The following is a 15,242-nucleotide window of genomic DNA, read 5'->3' on the forward strand; positions in this document are numbered from 1 at the left end:
GGTAGGCATTGTTTTAAGGTTAGAAATAAGTTAACGCCGTGTAATTTACTCTTCAAATAAATACATTTATATATCCTCTTAAAACAAAACTCTCTAAATGTAAATACATGTATATTTCCCAAACATTATTATTACAAATCATTCCGATTCTGAAACATAACTTGATGTTTAATTGCTTGCACAAGGATGGTTTAATGTAGCATCAATCGATGATCTCCGATGACCTTGACCTGCTTTGTCTGGAGTATAAAAACATACATAATTTCTTTTTGAATATGATCTCTTGTAGTGTCTCCATGGATGATAAGTACAGCATCTAAACAATTAACACGGATATAAAAAGTTTAAATCCCGTGGAATATTTCACACTAATTTCAATTTTCTGAACTTAATTAAGTTCAGAAAATTCAAGTCATGAATTATAATTGAAATTTTTTCAATTATAGTTATAATTATAATTGAACAAATTTCAATTATATAAAATAAATCAAAGTTGTTTAATCTATCTATTTATATATATAAATATTTTTTTAGATTAAGTCTCCATGAAAATAAGAAGAATTTCTTAAAATATTTAACAAAAATTGTACATTCCAATTTTCATAGACAAGTTTTGAATTCCAGAAATTTCTAGATTCAGACAATCTTGATTTTTGATACCTGGACCTCCAAAACAATTTGTCCTTAAAACTGGATTTGGGTTCTGAGTTATGAGGACAAATTGTTTTAGTTAGCAAATCCCTACGATATGTGATAAAAATGTTTTAAAATAATAACTTTAAAACATAATTATCACAACCTCGCACAACTTTAATTGTTGAAATCTTCATTTCAACAAAAAGCAAAAAATTATTTTATTGCTGAAATTGCATGTGTTCATACTGTTAAAGCTGTGCGAAGCTGTTGATATTGTTCTCCTTTCTACTTTGCTCCTTCATATTAAAATGGACCAAAACTTCATAGCTAATAACACTAAAAACAAAATAATATTTCACAGTATATAGTGTAGTATTTAACATTTATATTTATTTGTAGTATTTACATAAAAAATGTTTATAAATATATTTTCAATAATAACAATGTGCAAAAATGTTACTAACCTTTTTAATATATTTTTAACAGCTTCTTTTACACTTAGTCCACCAATTTTTGATAACTTACCAACCAGGAAAATAATTTTTTTATAAATTAATTATTAATTTAAAAACTCACTCGAAAAAGCGACAATTTAGCTAGCTAAAGTATAAAGTGATTTAAATTACAAGCAATATCTCAAACCACTTTTAAACGCCATTTATAATATGTCTATTAAAGCATATATTATAAACGCGTTTAAGTAATGGCATATAAAAAAACACATACTATAAATGTTGTTTAAAAATTCAAATAACTTAAAACAAATATTAAGAATAAACATAACCATTACTAAATATAAATTTATATTTATAATATATATAATATATATTTATATATGGGGTTGTGTTGTCCAATGTGTAGAGATAATACATACCAATGCTGCATAAGAAGATTTTTCTTGTTTTATTTTAAGATCAAACTCTTTAGCTTCAATTAGAGTTTCTAATCTTTTTACTGATTCACTTAGAACAAACTTTTTTCTTTCTTGCTGACAGCAGCATTTCTAATTTCTGTTAAAAGCGAAATAGTTTTGAATTAAAACTCTAAAATTAAATTGTTTAATTAGATCTCAATATCACCAGTAAAACTATTGCTTATCTGTGCTCACCTGTTTTACCCCATTAAAAATACAAATTATCTATGATACAATAAGAAAGACACCATGCGCATTTTTATACTGGGTTTAAAAATCATAATCCAAATAAAAATCTAAGTAACTTAAAATAAATATTAAGAACATAATCATTACACACCAGCATCTGAAAGTGGAAATTTATTCCATAAGAAACTCCACCCTTTCGAGGTTGAAATGTACCACTAAATTCCTCTACAAAATTAGTTTCAAAAACCTTCCAAAGGGTACTGCTAATTGAAGGATTTGGAATACTGTTTTCACAATTTGTCAAATCCAAAGACTTATCTAAAGACCTGTGTTTAACTACTTTAGTTTCTTCAGAGCATGAAGAACGTTTTGGAAATTTTGGAAAATGTATTACAACTTTTTGTTATTTGTCTAAGAAAATGAAAATAATTTTAAGAAATAAGGGAAAGAAAAACAGATAACTATTACATAGATAATTTATGATAACAAAAGTTAATAGAAATTATTACATTTATATTTAGTGTCTACTGCTTGTTTCTCATCTTTAACACTGGTAGTGAACTTATCACATTCATCACAAATAATATATATATATATATATATATATATATATATATATATATATATATATATATATATATATATATATATATATATATATATATATATATATATATATATATATATATATATATATATATATATATTAAATATATTACATAATATTTTACTAAACGTTAAGAAAAAAGTTATAACTCAAATTGCAAACATGCTTGTTTAAAAAAAAAAAAAGAGCACACACTAATCAGAGTCTTTTGTTTTCTTAAGTAAATAGCTGTGCCAGTGGTTACTTGGTTATTCCAAAATTTGAAATGATTTCTTAACGTTTAGGCCTTGTGGCCAATATACTTTTCCATCTTTAATCCATACACTTGGTACTGTTCCCTCATACTCCTCTGCATTTTCTATCCACACAGCTCTTGTGTAAGACATCAAAAATAATAATTTTGAAAAATGGCTGACTTAAGTACCTAAAGTATACAACAAAATATATTTTACTAAAAAAACATTGTACAAATATTAAAAAATATATATTTTAGAAATAAAAGATTTATTTATTATAAAGAACTAAAAAATTATTACCTTTTCCAAATAAAGCTTCAATAATATATGGATAATAAAAAATGATCTTTTTTATACCAGCCAAAGACAAGGAAAGCATACACATTTACTTTCTCTTGCAGTATTAAAATACTAATTTAATAAACGTTTTTCCAGACAAATAGCTAGGTAAGTTACAAAAACATACCGCCGCACAGTTTATCGCTTCATACAAGCTAGGTGGACAAAAATATTTTGTTATGTAACTTCTTTCCTAAGAATGTAGTTAACAATATTTTGGTGTTTTATTGATTAGTTATGCAGTAGGGTAGCCTGGGGGAGGCAGGGGGCAATTACCCCGCGCGTTTAAGCTTAAAGGGGCGTTAAAAAGTCAATTTTACAATAAAAAGTATTTTTTTTTTTTTAATTTTATTGTAAAAAAGGCATTATTTTAATTACTCTAAGTTTTTAAAAGTTTTTGTCTTGAAAAACATAATTAAGTAATAAAAATAAGTACTAATTTTCAACACATAAATAATGTAATAAAATTTTGCCTAAAATAAAAATATACTCACTACAAATATACAAAATATAAAAATATACTCACTACACTACGTAAAATAAAAAAATATTTTATTAATAATTAATTAGTATCGGATGAATCATTGTTATTTTTACTACCCGATGAATCGGACTCTAAATGATCTTCATATTCACACATAATTCTATTTTCAACAAGCTGTGGTAGTATTATAGGTGGGATAATTAAATTCAAAACTTCCAAAGGTAGTTTACCAGTTTTCTTACTTGACAATTCTCTGTGTGAGTTGATGACAGGATCTGTTGTTACCAAAAGCATATTGAGCAAATCTATATTTGTGCAAATACGTCAATTTTTTCTTGTATGGTGTTGGCGGAATCGACGAAAATCTTTATTGCGGGCTTCTTGAGACTCTTCCGACAGTTGTCCTATTGGAAGAAGGCATGTTTTTATAACTTCCGTACTATGTACAAGTATTTTGTGCACAGTAACAGGCATATAGTACCACGGATATAGATTAATATAAAGAGTTTTGGTTTCAGAACAAAGCTTTTCAAATTCATAATAGTTAATATCATAGCCAGAGGAAAGTGTTCTTAATAAAATACTGAAATTTTTAATGAAATTGATGTCTAAACCCGTAATCTCGCCACTCAACTCTGGCTTCATAAAAAATCTGCAAGCTGTGTTCCCATCATTTCTATTCCCAAAGCCAGGTTTTGGTTTGTCTACAATAAAGCCCATATGCTTTTTAAATTTTTGTTTGATATCTTCTGAACGTTTTTGGACACTAGATTTATCTTCATCGCTTCTAACTTGCCACTTTTTTATATCTAAACGATAGCTAATGTGTAGCATGCACTCAAAAAAACGAATCCACGCATGCAAAGTAGACAGACCAAAACCATAATGTTCTTTTTTAACAACTAAGACGTTTAGTTCACCGTTCATCATTTTAGGAGTCACACCACATATGTAACATCTTTGTTGGGAACTTGCGTCAGTCAAGGCATTGCAAGCTTTTCCATCTATCATTGATAGTATTAGGTTGTGTTTAACAGTGATTTGAGATTTCTTGAGTCTTATAGATGTTGGAACAAGTTGATAAACTTCTTTTAAAACTTGGTTAGTTTCTGTTGAAGTTAAAAGATTTGTTTCTTTTGAAAAAATAAATTTAATTGGTCGGCAATAAAGCGTGGATGAAGGTCGTGGATTTTGCCAAATAATATTTTGACCGTCACTCAGTCTCAACGGAACAAATGAAAATACAAACAGAAACTCATCAGTAGCATCAGAGTTTTTAAATCTCTATTTGTATGTGCTGTGACCGAAGCTCCCATCACATCCCCATTTGCTAATTAGTGTGAATGGCGTAGTAAAAGTAATACTTTTAAGAACTTCGCATTGGCCTTCAATTAGGCGTTCAGTAGTTTTATCAAGTATAGCTTGTAGGCTAATTTTAGCACGTGTTTCTGTAACAGAAATATGTTCATCTAATGGATAACATAACTTTTTCGACTTGCATAGACTATGATAAGTTGGAAATAATATATGCCCTGCCTTTAAAGACCATTTTCTCGTCTGTTTATAAGAATGACTTGTACATTTAGAGTCAATGTAATAAGATAATGCTTCGTCACGATTTAACTGCCTGCCACCACAAATAAAGTCTTTTGATTTAATTTTTTCTGATGGTTCCAGACTTTTTCTGATTAAAGTAGCTTGGTTTTTGTGCCCCAACACACGGCATGCTACTTTAGCAGCTGTGATCAACTCAGTTGCACTTTGGGATTTTACTAAGTTTTCAACCCTTCTTTTTTTGGTTTTAAAGGACGAGTCTTCAAAGTTCTTTTTTGGTCGTCATTGAATTTCTCCAGATGATGAAAAAGTACATTGCTGGTATATACGTAGTTTAAATTCTACATTTGCCCCTTCTAACCAAATTTTATTTTTGTTGAAAAAACGGTCCATCATCGTATGTGCTGCAGACAATTTTATTGCTAATTTTGAAGCCATACATAGGGCTACCATAGTCCTGATTTTCATCAGGACTGTACTGATTTGAAGGGTCTGTCCTGACTGTCCTGATCAGGTGCCAAAATGTTCTGATTTTAAAAAACCATAACAAAAAAGAAAAAAATATCATTTTGACAAAAACTAAAAAATAAAGCAAAGAGAAAAATGTTGACTTAGCAACTCCAATTTATCCATTCAATTTTTACTATTTTCTTGCAATTTTAGGCAGTGCTGGCAGAAATGGTAGTGGTAGCAGACATGATAAGGCATGGTCAGCTTCAGACATTCAACACAACAGTTCTGAGAATTGAAAAAACAAGAGCAAGTGCATGTGATATTGTTAATGAGATTAAAGTGTTGCAGAATAATCTGAAGGAGAGATTTGAGAATAAGTTTATTCCACTGGAAGCTAAAAAGATACTTGCAAAACTATTTGAAGACGGAATTATTGACGAAATTGCTGTCAAAAAAGAATTTACTGGTTTTTACGAGAGATGTCTTTCTTATATTGACCTTTGGAAAGATAGCTTTGCTGATGCTGAAAAGTTCATGTGGATTCAAAACAGTGTAATAACATTTCCAGAGTTGGAAGAAGCTGCAGAAAGAATTAACCGAAAAATTGGACGTACAGCAATAAATACTGATGAACTATTTGATGAAGTTGTTTTGGTCAAGGCATACTTGTCAACTAATTCTGAAACTTGGAAATCTGATGATATGAGTGGTGAAGAAAAATGGGTCCTGATGATGAAACATTTTGGAGACAAGGGCATTTCAGTAGCAAATTTTTCACTGGTGTTGGAATACATTTTCAGTCTTCCTGGAACTTCAGCTGCTGTGGAATGGGTGTTTTCAATGATGAACAATATTTGGTCTCCTGAAAGAGGTTCTTTGCTAGTTTCTACTGTGAAAAGTTTGCTTTTTTGTAAGTTAAATATTGATCTCAATTGCTCACAGTTCTATGAAAAGATAAAAAATGACCAGTTGTTCCTGAAAAAAGTACACTCTAGTGAAAAATATGACTGGTTTAAAAGCAAAGAAAAGAAATAATTCTTGTAGTCATTACAAAAATGTAAAATAAGTCTGGTTTTTAATGTTGTATTTTTTTGTCATTTTCACTTTTAGTGTGACGAGCTTTTGTCCTGATTTAGACTTTCTGCTTGTTTATATTTGTCCTGATTTGACAGGTTAAAAAAGACATGATGTCCTGATTTTTCCAAAAATTTCATATGGTAGCCCTAGCCATACATGAAATTTTTAACTGCAAAGACCTCTCAGAATCTCTAATCACATTAGTTACATCAGTAACACAAAATCTTTGCAAAATAAAATCCAACGAACGAGAATTTCTTTCTTCTTGATAATGTCTTCGCCATTCTTCAAATAACTCCATTTTTGAAAAAGAGCGCACATGATCTAAATGAAATGTTAATGCAACCATTATAAATTTTTAATTAATTTTTTTCAAAAATGAAATTACATTTTAACACCTTTTTAATTGCCTATGACTCATTGGTCCGGAATGTTTTTCATAATTAACACTGCAAGTTATTACTAATGTAGGACTGTTATTGTGAAAATATTATCAATTAGTCGATTTCTTGATATGACTTTTGTCCACCTAGCTTGTATAAAGCGATACATTGTACGCCCTACGCAATATTTTGGCTCCTTATTTGTGTGACAAACTTTGCATGCGTTTTAAAAGTTTATAAGTTCTTCATCATTTTCACTCGCTTCAGTTGGTATAAAAATCATATTTTGCTTATTGTTTTATTTAAGAAAGAATTACACTTTTATTTAGTGCTACAGTTTAATTTTATTCTCCATCTCATTCTTATTTGTGCTGGTTTGAGATTTAAGGTAAGCTATTATGTTTAAATTTAACAAAAATATGAGCGGGGACCTGTATTAAACTACTATGGCCATTTACAATTGTAAATGGCCATAGTAGTTTAACACACGGCTGTTTCAAAGTGGACATTCGGCTTCTTGTTATTTTTTCAAAATAATCACTTAAGGGGTGTTACTAAAATTTGCATAACTTTTGAAATATTTAAGATAACTTCGTTCTGTAAAAAGAATATGAACACGAATTAAATGTTTTATATTTTAATATTTAATGAATTAATTACAGCTTGCTCTGATTTTTAAATAAACGCACAAAATGACGAACTTGGCTGAATTTCGAAATTTTAATGGCACTTTTTAGCAAAAATAATCAAAAAAATAATATTTCTGTTGACTTATATGTAATATAAACATAGTTAGACTAATTATAAAACATATTTATTTTAGTTGCATCAAATGTGAACGGATACAGGCACTATAATAGGCGGAAGAAAAATATCTCAAAATTTTATCAAAACTTTTTTGTTAAAAAAACTTTTCTTAAAAAAGATTTTTTTTTGAAAAAAAAAGATTAAATGTTTCGAATTATTTTTGCTTTCCAACGTATAATAATTTCTTGAAAAATAACACATTTTTTATAAATATACATAATATAGGCAATTTAAATAATTTGATAACTCGTTTTTGTGGATTGTCATAAATAATTTTTTTATCATGAAAAATAACTTTGCGTAACTTTGTCCAAAAATTGTCTCGCCGAAACAGTTGTTTCAATAACATTCGTTAGTAAATAGCTTGGGAAGTAACGCAATAAAGTTACGTCATCGCTTAGAAATGTCAACACAAGCTTAGGCGTTAAACTAAAAAAATTGGTTATAAAACATGCCAAGTTTAAAAACATATTTGATAACATAGCAAGAGGTACATAAAATAATTTTTATATCTTCATCTGCATAAAAGGTTGAAATTTCAATAACTTACGTCATCTATCAAAAAATTAATATTTTACATTTAAAAGAAATAAATTTAAAGGTATAAATGCATTAAAAATTTAGTTATAGTAAAAAAATTACACGGATGGCGTAGGAATCTGATAGAATAGACATTCATTGTTAACTATTCCGAATTTCAACCATCAACCATGTAGGTATGTTCTCAAATCTTAGTTGGCCCAAGAAAAGTTTCCCGTAAAAATCGCCAAAAACAGAAAAGTGATTCAAAATCATATAAAATATTTTAACAATGCTTATTTTTATTCCGTATCATGCAAATATTTATTTAACAAGGAAAGATAGATCTATCATATTATTTTTATTTAAACATGAAAGCGTTTATAGAAAAAAAAAATATTACTTTAAATTTATTGAATTTTTATACTTTATATGAGGAATTTTTTTAATACTTTTTATGCGGAAACTTTTTATGCTAAACTCGTGACGTAATGCCCAATATTACATTGCGTGAAACAGCCGTGACAACAATCAAACACTGATAAACAAATAAAATTTTATTGTGCATATCTTGTTAACTAGGTGGTTTTTTAAAACAAATTAAATATGCTGATTTCAAATATGCAAACTATTTTTCACCATCACGTCAAGTTGTAAAGATATTTGGGTTCAAATCTTTAGTATTTAAGGTAAAGTCCCTAATATTGTCGAAAAAAAAGTTATTCAAAAGTATGTCAACCTGGGTCTCAAAAGAAGCGTATTTTCATAGAGATTTAAAAAATGGTATTTGTTTGTAATAAAAATAAGTACTTTTTGTATTATTGCTGAGAAACATTTTGTTAAAATTTTTTTAAAAGTCTGTAGCATTTTTTCACATAATTTTTTTTGTCAATAAATTTTAAGTAAAATATTTATCTTTTCTAAAATCTCTATGAAAATACGCTTCTTTTGAGACCCAGGTTGACATACTTTTGAATAACTTTTTTTTCGACAATATTAGGGACTTTACCTTAAATACTAAAGATTTGAACCCAAATATCTTTACAACTTGACGTGATGGTGAAAAATGGTTTGCATATTTGAAATCAGCATATTTAATTTGTTTTAAAAAACCACCTAGTTAATAAGATATGCACAATAAAATTTTATTTGTTTATCAGTGTTATCTATGCCCTTAAAATATTTCAAGTTTGTAGGATCTTCCTCTGACATCTATTTTATCCCCCTAGATTAGAACATTATGTTTTTGACAGCCATAATTAAATAAGCTATTAAAAATTTTTATTGCGAATTTTGTTTAGTAACCAAACTAGTGTTAAAGATTTGTTATATTTTTATTTTTATTCAAAATCATAGGCATAACTGCTACTTAAAAGAATGTCTGTACCAAATCATCCTATCAAGAAATATGGTGTAGGCCAGCACATTAATGATAATTTTTCAACAAACCTTCCATTGCCTTTTGGAATTCCAGTATTAAAGGGTCATGTTATGTTCACTTTTTATTCAAATGGGTCCAATTTAATTAAAACATTTAAAGCACTGAAAAAAAAAATCAACTTTGTTTACAAACACAGAGTTAGAAAAGTAATTAACAACTTTAAGAAATTCAAAAACATATCAACTGTTATTAGATTTCAGTACTATAAATCTCTTTGTCATGAGCCTTTTGAAATTAAACCAGATATCAAACAGTCTAATAATAAAATAAACTATTCCCTTGTTCCAGTAAATATTGAACCTTCTACCACTAATTGTGCATCGTGTACATCTCTTAGATTAAGATTGCGTAAAGCCATCAGTGATAGAGTTTTTATGAACAAAAAAAAATACTGAACGTATAAACAGCCTAAAAAGTCTGTTACAAAAGCAAAAACATATGCGAGTTCTAAACTAAAAGCTGAAGCGAAAAGAAGTACAGATACTCAAGCTTAAAAAACATATGTATGATCCACAATACCGGTTGAGAAAAATCATTAAAATGTTAAGAAAAAAATGCAAGTATTTAAAAAATGAAGCAAAACGAGCAAAGCATTTTCAAATAGAAATCAACTCTGAGCTTCAAAATGTTAAACAATTACATCAACAACTTCAAGAAAAGGAAAAATATATAACTGCATTGCAAATAAATAATTCAACTTTTGAAGAAAATTTATGTGAAAAAAAAACTTCTCCCCAATGTTCAAAAATAGATCATAAATCATACACATTCAAATTAAGGCTGTTTTTTTATGATGCAATTGTTAATCAAGTGCCAACAAAAACATTCCAATTATCTTGGAAAACTTTTCTCAAAAGTTTGGTTTTAAGTTTGAATCAGTGCCTTGTTGCAGTACAGTTGAATTAATGGTAAGGGAGTTAGGAATAATAACTGACTATCAAGTATCAGAAAAATTATTATCTAATAAAAATGTTACACTTGGCTTTGATTCCACCACACAAGAGGATATCCATATTAATTCTGTACATTTTACTATACAATATGAGTGTTTTGTTATGGCTGTTGACCAGTAAGCAGGTGGTACTGCTATTGACTACCATCAACATATAATTAATACGGTGGACCATCTCATTCTTGTTTCATCAGAGATTAACAGTGCAAACTATCAAGAAACTCGTAAAGCAATGATATTGTTAATACAATGACTGATAGAGTAAAAGTAAATCACGCAACTGTTGAAGTGTTGAATGAATCATGGGATCAATCATTAAATGAGTTTAATTATCATCTACATCCTTTAGAAACCATTTCCATTTTTTTAATGTTAAACATGTGTTGTTTAACATTAAAAAAATTAGAAAGGGCTTCTGGAAAACTTTTTGCAAATAATTGTCGTGCAGGTAAAGTTATTTTACAAATGAACAAGACGAGGTTTATAAATAGAAAAGGTGATCCCAAAGGCTATTCTTTACTCTTAGAATATGAAGGTTTTTCTCGTGGTTTGATTTCAAGATATTGTGGAAACCGTCTGCATATCTTATTTCACTTGGCTGGAGTTTATTTTGCATATCATGAAACTTTTAAAAAGTTTTTAGCCACTGGTACAGTTAAATGTGGTGGCTTACAAACAAGTCTACGGGAAGATTTCTCAACTGACACTGCTTTCTTTAATTCTTGTTAAATGTTAATGCAACCATTGTAAATTTTTAATTATTTTTTTTCAAAAATAAAATGTAATTTCATTTTTGAAAAAAAATTAATTAAATTACATCAGAACTTCAAGTTCTCAGAATTTTGGGTAAACTATTCACTGGTCCTTGGATGAAGAAATTTTATACCTCAGTAGAAAATCAAGTTCATCATCTATATGGAATTAATATAGCTCAAACTGTTATTAATGTTTTAAAAAAATATACTATGGTCCCATTAGATTTGTTAACTTGTGCGAATGACTTTTTTGGAGAAGAATTACCAAATAATAGCATGCTTCTTTCATTAAGAAAAAAAACATTAAATGAAGAAATGTTCTGTAGACAAATGTCTGCATGTCTAACTTGTGTGGATGTTCTTCACAGACAATATAAACGTTATTTCAAAATGGAAATAACAAAAGATATTTTGATTGAAGCAAGATCTGCTAGAGTGAATAACATTGATGCAGAGGAGGTGATGGGCATGTTTAGTGCTGCTAAAAAACGTTCCCCTAATGCTACTTTGTGCTATTTGTTATCTCGAATACAAGCACAAAAAAATAATGTTCTTGCTTTTATTGTTTCATGCAATGAAACTGAACAGGAACAAATTATAAATTTTACAATTTCATATGGAAGAAAGAAAAGGCAGCAAAATTGTAGTCAGTACTTAGAATTGCGAAAAGAAATGATAAATAGAGCAAACCAAAACATAAGTAAAAAAACAAATTTCAGATAGAAAAAAATTAGAGAAAAAAGTGAAAAATCTAATTAGACAAAATCTTGGTGTAGAATTTTCTGAAATTGATCCATTGACAAAACAAGATATTCTAGAAGGTAAAGTAATTGGTGGAAAGATTTTTCACACTTGGAGTGATGATACTTGTCAAGCAACTATTTACAACAGAAAAATTGAAAAAATGAAAAGAAAAAATAGCCCTTTGTATGTCATTGCTTACTGGACTAGTGAAGCTGATTATAATCTGGCAGAAGATTTTGACATTTTGAAATTTGCTTAGGTTGTAGATTTCCTTAGCAAAGATTTGGTATTTGCTAACTAATTGACTGCTAGGTAAATTTATTTTTTAAATAACATTCTTTTTTTTTTGTTGTTTAATACTTATACTTTTGTTAATTTTTGTTAGTCGTTTTCCCCTGTAAGATCAAAGTAAGATAAGAGACATAAGTTGTAATAAATAGTAATATCTAATCTTTTTTTTTGAAAAAATTACAGAGATGCAATTAGAGACATTAGTTGTCTGAAATAAATGAGATAATATCTTACCTTCTGAAAAAACTACAGGGGATGTAGCAAAAGGATGATTCACATATTATAAATTTACATATTTTTTTTTAAATATCACATATTTTTCGGGGGAAGAGGGGATGGAAGGGGGGCTCGGTAAAATGACATCAGTAAGTATAAGTGTAAAAGGTTTTTTTTGTTTTTCTAGTTATTCAAAATCTAAAATTTACAAATTATTTAATGCTTAAATTGTTAGAGTAAGTTAGTTATGAAATAAATTTTTTATTGTTTGGGGAAAAAGGGTGATGGGTTGTGTAGTCTACTAAATAGTAGACTACACAACCCACCACCCTAACAAATTAGGTACCTAACAAATTAGGTAATCTAATAATAGATTACCTAATTTGTTAACTATCCCCTAAAATAAAAACGTGCCTCAATCTCGTTCTAAAAAATTATTAAACTCTTTTTATATCTTTTCTGACAAAAATTTTAGAACAGGTCTCAAAGTAAGCTCTAAAAGGGTTTCATAGGGTTTAGAAGTTAAGACAATTAGAAAATGCTCCTTGTTTTATATAAACTTTTTTTCTATACTCAAACGATCATGGTTTTTAAAATATAATATTTATTTTGTATAGTAGTGTGAACATTCACACCACTCATTGTTTATATAAAAAGTTTTATATTTTTCAGAATAAAAAAACTGATCAAGCTGGTGTTCAACGATTGGAGAATAAAAGAAAAGAAAATACAATCTTATTACATTATCTTAGATATAAACATTATTTTAGATATGAGCCTGAATGTTTTAGCATCTTCAGATACCTAAAATTGTTGTTTTTCTTTATTTTTATTTTTTGCATTTTTATTACTTTTTTAATAGACAATCTTCACAAATTTAAATATAGTTATTATTTTTTACAAAATTAGTCTAAAGTATATATACACACACATACAAAGACAGAGAGATCTAGTTAAGTCAGTTAAACTCCCACTAAACGGCCACCAATTACAGTTTATGTGAACGAAAGTTTATTTATTTAACGTCTAAGAAACGTTAGATATCTTGTTAAAAGAATGAGGGTTTTATGAAAATATTAATATTTATACAGTATGCAATATTAAAATTTTTTACGCAAAGTAATTAGCTGCCAAATGAATATTATCCACGTGAAACTTAATCACGAGTGTGAAATATTGGTCTTAATATTTGATAAATATACATAGTTTTCCAATAATGTTAAGTTTACGCAATAAAAATTTCTTCAGGTTGTTCATAATTTATAAGAAAATTAATTTTTAAACAGTAATTTTAATGATAAACTTTAAAAAAAAAATGTTTTTAAAAGTGTGCGATAGTAATTAAAACGCCGCATTAATTTTATTATCAAGTATTACAGAGATGGTGTTTATATATTTGCAATTTTAGTTTAATAAAGTAATGATTTATTTTTTCAAAATCAAAAAAAAAATTCAGTTATGTGAAGATATAAATAAGTTACGGTTATTTTTTGTTATAATAAAAAGATTTGATCACACAATTTAATGTAAAATCGGAACCAAAAATAGGCGTTTTTTAAGACACTAAAACGCTAATAAATCTTTTGAAAACGCTAATAAATTCTTTTGAAATTTTAAAAAATCAATTTACATCGATTTTTAAAAATTTCAAAAGAATTATTTGCAATTTTTTCACTCTTTAATATATGATATTTAATTTAAGCTTTTAAATGTTTTTAATTTTTTTGTAACATACCTAAAATAACTCATTGAATAAATGGTATGTTTATACCAGCCAAAAATTTTAAATCAGACATTCAAAATTATTAAAGTGCTAAAATAAAATAAATGAATACTTTAAACCTTACACTTTTAATAAATCAGACATTCAAAATTATTAAAGTGCTAAAATAAAATAAATGAATACTTTCAACCTTACAGTTTTAATAAATCAGACATTCAAAATTATTAAAGTGCTAACCTTAATTTTAGTCACTTTTAATCACTTTTAATAACTTTTTAGCTTTTACACTTTCAATTTAAAACATATGACAGAATAAATTTGTTTCCTGAGTGAACTTGAATGGCGTATATTCTAGATTTATTTTTGGTCACACTTTCTGCAAATTTTTAATACAAACCTTAGGTATATTTATTTCACGCGTGTTCGTTGGACTAAAATTTTGCAGAAATTATTTTTGACAAAATAACGTTAGCAACGCCAACGTTAATGTGACGTTAAAACGACGAGATATTATTTATATCTTAAACGAGATATTATTTATATCTTGGCTATTTAAAATATCATAATCCAATTTATATAAGACTTTTTATGGCGGCCCCCAACAGTTTTATCAATTTATTACATATGGCAGCCCGCAGACATGCATTTTTAAAATGTTTTATTAAAAACAACGATAAAAAAATTACGAATAGTTTTCTGAATTCCTTTATTAAAAAGGACATGAATACTAAATTAATTTTCTAACTTTTTATTAAAATTGAAATTCTGAAAATAAGACCATAAAAAGTTATTAAAAAATTATAACGATATATTTTAATTTTAACTATCGATATGAGAAAATAAAGCGTGTTAATTTATAAAAAAGAATTGCTTTTACTCCACGTTTTTGGAGTAATTGTTCAGCTTTACGTGAATAAACATTC

General features: G+C 27.7%; 1 protein-coding gene and 1 long non-coding RNA gene across 2 annotated transcripts in view; both read left to right on the plus strand.

Annotated features, from left to right (window-relative positions):
* LOC101237339 (receptor-type tyrosine-protein phosphatase delta) overlaps positions 1–15,242 on the plus strand; it is a 544,974-nt gene that overhangs the window by 31,212 nt on the left and 498,520 nt on the right. The gene's annotated exons all lie outside the window — the stretch shown is intronic.
* On the plus strand, positions 9,554–13,478 carry LOC136082411 (uncharacterized). The gene is made up of 2 exons (XR_010639667.1): positions 9,554–12,401; positions 13,269–13,478. It is a non-coding gene; the product is annotated as an uncharacterized LOC136082411 (long non-coding RNA).

Source organism: Hydra vulgaris, chromosome 07, assembly GCF_038396675.1.
Source record: "Hydra vulgaris chromosome 07, alternate assembly HydraT2T_AEP".
In the NCBI taxonomy this organism is placed as follows: Eukaryota; Metazoa; Cnidaria; class Hydrozoa; order Anthoathecata; family Hydridae; genus Hydra; species Hydra vulgaris.